Below are 5,170 nucleotides of genomic sequence, written 5' to 3'. Positions count from 1 at the left end.
TGTCAAAAATAAGAAAATCCTCCTTACTCGGTTCCACTTCAGTTCAATAAAAAATACTTAATACTGATACCAAAACTTTTCTTATTTTGAAACATACTTGATACAAACACTTGTAGCCCATCATATTATGAGCCACACTTCTTAACAGAAACTTCTACATACGAGAGAAAAAGCACTCCATCAACAGGCCACAAGTGGCCCATCGGGACCATCCGACCGCCGTGTCATCCTCGGTGAGGATGCAGATAGGAGGGGCATGTGGTCAGCACACCGCGTTCCCGGTCGCTACGATGGATTTCTTTCACCAGAGCCGCTACTATTCGGTCAAGTAGCTCCTCAGTTGGCATCACAAGGCTGAGTGCACCCCGAAAAATGGCAACAACACATGGCAGCCCAGATGGTCATCCATCCAAGTGCTGGCCACGCCCGACGGCGCTTAACTTCGGTGATCTGATGGGAGCTGGTGTATCCACTGTGGCAAGGCTGTTGCCACATACGAGAGAGAGAAACAAAATCATTTTTTTAATTTGTCTCCACCTTACCACGCATTCATAATTAACGTCTTTGGCAACGCTTATGGTCGATCAGTGTTTGATTTTTATATTTTTAATAAATTTTACGATATCCTGGGGGGGGGGGGGGGTCTTTCGCCATGTACCTACACATCATGTAATGGTGTAACTCGATCCAACATAGAGATGGTAGCAGTGTATGGATAGGACATGATTAGGCACAGAGTTGTTAGCTGTACGTTGGCCAACTTTGAACTTCAATATGATCTGCCGAGATGCATTGATGGTATGCTATCCAGTCGGGGACTGCCGTTTTTGGGAGGGGGGACGACTATTTAAAGATAGGTGTAAGAACAATGTGAATTCTGAAATTACACAATCCTTCAAAATTTGGCTAGGTCAGAGAGCCTACTTCTGTTCTGCATGGATTCTCAGACTACTATTGTTTGGTTTATAAAAATGTATCAGATTAGTAATTCATAACAATATGTCAAACATTGTTATTATCCAGTTTTTGGAATCCCCTATTTATGAGTATTATAGCCACATTGAAATAAATGTTTTATTATTCTAAATAATGTGAAATCTTAATTGCTTGCTGAATTAATTACTGAGAAGTGTTTTTTGATTAGTAAAATTTTCAGTAACAAAAATTTATTGTCAATGTTCAGAATGAAGTAATAACTGAAGCGAAATCGAAGACTGGAATTTGGAGGGTCAAAACTTTTGTATCAGACATTTTGCAGGTCAATTACTTTTTGATAATTCCAAGTAAGTTCTTGAAAAGTTACTAGTGGCTACTTTTGAATGAAAGATAACAGTAATTCCTTTGCTACTGATTAGCTTACCAATTTATTCCGTTACAAGATAACATAACTTTGAATACCTGTATCCCTTAATTATTAAAGCTTTCTGAAAAACTAACTGAATTATTATACTCATAAACATAAATATAAACAACCAGTATACAATTTCGCAATAGAATTTGCATAAATAGGAAGTTGTTATTTTCCTGCATTTAATATGCTATTTACTTGTACTCTGGATCATAAATTTCATGAAGATGTGAAAGAATTTTAGTTATTGTCAGAAGCAGATGACGTCAATCCCAAATTGCTATATTTCGAATCATTTTATAGGAACATGTTACCCTTGGTCATCCATAGCTTACCTTTTAGACAACTTATTTAGCAACACACACTTTCCTACACGTATCTGCACCTAAGTCCAACGTGTTACTGACAATGGACTGCAAGAAAGTGTTCTATAACACTTTATTTTAAAATATTATTCTGTGACATTTATCTTTAACTTCATATGTTCTTTCTGCAAAACTGTATTTATGTGTGTGCGTTCAAACAATCAAATATTCTAAGAATTTTTCTATCAATACCTGTAAACATTACATAAACATGACTAGACAGTATGGTGTAAGCTGAAGATCAATAATTTCAATTACAAGAACAAAGTTCCAGTGTAATTGAGACTAACATTATAGGGTTATACTGCTTCAACTGTAGTGATTTTTTAAGGGTGTAAAACTGTTTCTAGATCATTCTACAAATGATTCAATATTCAGTTATAATGCATTATTTGTTGAAAAATGTCCTAAATAAAAAGAGGAAAGAAATGAGTTTAAAGTTGAAGACCACATTCTCCAACTTTTTAAAAGTCTACTCCTCTGACATATTTCAGTCACACTGAATTGTACCTTGTGTCATTCACTGATAACTCAAAGAAGTACTATATTTGCCAACAGTCACAAGCAACTTTCTAAACACTTCAGTCTGGCAGCAAAGAGCTATAACAAGCGATATATGGAAGTTAAGTACATTGTGCTCTTCGTGAAAATAATGACAGCATTCTATATTTCAGTTCTGTAGTCAATATAAACGCTTTCAGTGATGATAGTAAGGGATGAACAGCATATTGTTGAAACGATTTGGACATGGTTTTAACAAACTACTAAAAATTCAACCTTTATTATAAAGCGCGCCTTTCTAAGGGTTTACAAGCACACAGATTCTTATATTACGTTGTAAATTTGACAGAAAGTTCTTGCCAGTTGTGTCTGCCTCATTAAGTTGAAAAATAATATTTGTGATTGATTATTTCAGAAGACAGTATTTAGATTAGAGTAATGAAAGTTATTTAATTCTGTAGATGTTCCTTTAAAATTATAACAGTCTGCTTCTTCAAAAGAAACAAAATAGATATTCTTGTGTGTTCTCATTTTGCTCTTATAACTTTCAGAAAACTGTTAGGTCTCTTAATTTTCGGTGTTAAGTTCATGCATCTTGCATTTCTGCTTACAGAAAACAGAATGTTTAATTTTAAAATTGAATTTTGTTATTTTTCGTGATGTTTTTCTACTGTCTGCTGCAAAACTATGCCATCCATTTCGGCAATGACTAAACTGTTCCATGTTTTTCCAGGTTCCATTATTTGTCGGTGTTGATAGAACATTCCTTCACCGTCTTTGCATTTTAGTTTCAGAGAAGTGTTTTGTACCGGGAGCAAAAATTCTGCAAGCAAATGACATAACTTCCCATATATTTATAGTACACAGAGGTTTTGTTGATATAGTTGGAGCTGCTGAAACGAAGTTATGTGCACTTGGAGCTGGAAGGTGATTACTTATAAAATATAATCAAAATTAACATATTTCATTGTACTGTCATCCAAAATATACAAATCATAAATGTTTGGACAACAGTTTGCTAAGAAGAAAATACAAGTGTAGTAATTGTGTGTAAAAAGTCGTGTTCATAGCTAAAATTAATTTAATAAGCAATGCTGTTACAACATAAATACTATAACTGTGCTTGTCACATAGGTAGGAATATAGAACCCGATGGTCCGATATTTGCTGTGAAATGAGAGAGATTTAAAAACAATGAAGCCCTATTGATGGCCACTATTCACATCAGTTGTAATTAATCACTGTTGGCAGATATGCTGTTGACTGTCAAACACCGACTTACTATTGGCTTTACACTGCCACCTCATTTATTCTAGTGAGACTGGAAATAGACAATTAACTGGGTATGCTCATCACAGTGTGAAGAGTGTGTAAGTTGGGCAAATGTTCAGTTCTATGTATATTCTGAGCTTGGAAAAACATTCAAGTTAGAAGATGCTGTCACACAAATCGCTTTTCCCATGTCCACATTCTACATAACAGTTTTCAAGTAAATTTTGTAATAGATGAATTCCACATTCAGTTGCCAGTATCATTCATGTTGTTTTAAGTCTGATTAAACTGGTCGACAACAAAATAAAATCTTTTTTTATTTAGTTACAAGAACAGTACATAATGTTTCTGGATAGTAATGCACCCCTTAATCTGTATGTGTCACAGCACTCATCGATTGCACAAGCCACTATGTCCTTTTTCCGCTCTAAATAATAAAGTGCTATTTGCATGAAACCTGAGAGATTGCCTCATGCAGCCATTTAGGGGATAACTAGAAGCTTCGTCTTTAAGTCAGCTATAAGTTTCTCTATAGAACTACCTGTTAATTGCGACTCTTTTACACATTTACTTCAGGTGAACTGTGTAATTTGCATCCTTTTCCATACAGTTTTCTAAATTTGTTTAACCAGGTCGAAAAAGTCTGTAAATCAATAACGTTCATCTCACTAGCAAATCAGTACCTTGGATCTACTCGGTAAGAGGGCGTTAACTTTTATGAGCAGCTCTATATCTCTGATATCACACTTTCGCAAGTTTCATTTTGGAACATATTTCATATTTCGTGTAAATCTTTCTTCCGTTTATACAAGTGCTAATCAGATTTCCCCTCCATCGTTTAATTAAAACATATACAGTCATTCGTTTCTCACTGGAAGCTGTTACTGTACATTTTTTCTGTGGTCTTAGGAAATACTCTTTTTTGTAGGGAATTGACTAAGTTACTTCCTCTAAAGCTTGCACTGTTACTAACGAAATGTCGACGTCATTCGAATGAATGTCCCAGAAATTAACCAATAAAGAAAGCATTATATATATATATATATATATATATATATATATATATATATATATATATATACGAAAGTATCCGGACACCCCCAAAACCATACGTTTTCATATTAGGTGCATTGTGCTGCCACCTACTGCCAGGTACTACATATCAGAAACCTCAGTAGTCATTAGACATTGTGAGAGAGCAGAATGGGGCACTCCATGGAACTCACGGACTTCGAACGTGATCAGATGACTGGGTGTCACTTGTGACATACGTCTATACGCGAAATTTATACGCTCCTAAACATCCCTAGGTCAACTGTTTCCAATGTGATAGTGAAGTACAAACGTGAAGGTACACGTGCACCACTAAAGCGTACAGGCCGACTATTGTGTCCCGTCTGAGAGGCGGCGCGTGGGTAGGAACAGAAAAAAGGTAAAACAAGTCGGTACAGCAAGAAAATGGTTTACTGGTGCAAAAACAAGTTGATAAACGGTTTCATAACTTTGTACATAGGTGCGATGCTGAAGCGAAGTGTTCTGGCTGGCTGCACCTGATGAAAAGGTCTGAAGCAGTCGCGGAGCTCGGTAGACCTCGACAGTACCGGCTAGAGGGCCCTGTCGTCGATGTCTCTCGTAGTGCCAACCTAGCAGAGCGGACCTACGTTGTGGCATCGTAGCTACCGAT

At 36.2% G+C, this 5,170-nt stretch overlaps 1 pseudogene; it reads right to left on the bottom strand.

Moving 5' to 3' along the window:
• Positions 1-373: 373 nt before the first annotated feature.
• Positions 374-491, bottom strand: LOC126482740 (5S ribosomal RNA; annotated as a pseudogene).
• Positions 492-5,170: the final 4,679 nt, after the last annotated feature.

The sequence above is a fragment of the Schistocerca serialis genome, chromosome 5 (assembly GCF_023864345.2).
Source record: "Schistocerca serialis cubense isolate TAMUIC-IGC-003099 chromosome 5, iqSchSeri2.2, whole genome shotgun sequence".
Lineage (NCBI taxonomy): Eukaryota > Metazoa > Arthropoda > Insecta > Orthoptera > Acrididae > Schistocerca > Schistocerca serialis.
Note: the sequence above shows the minus strand (reverse complement) of the source record. Positions and strands in the feature narration are given on the sequence as shown.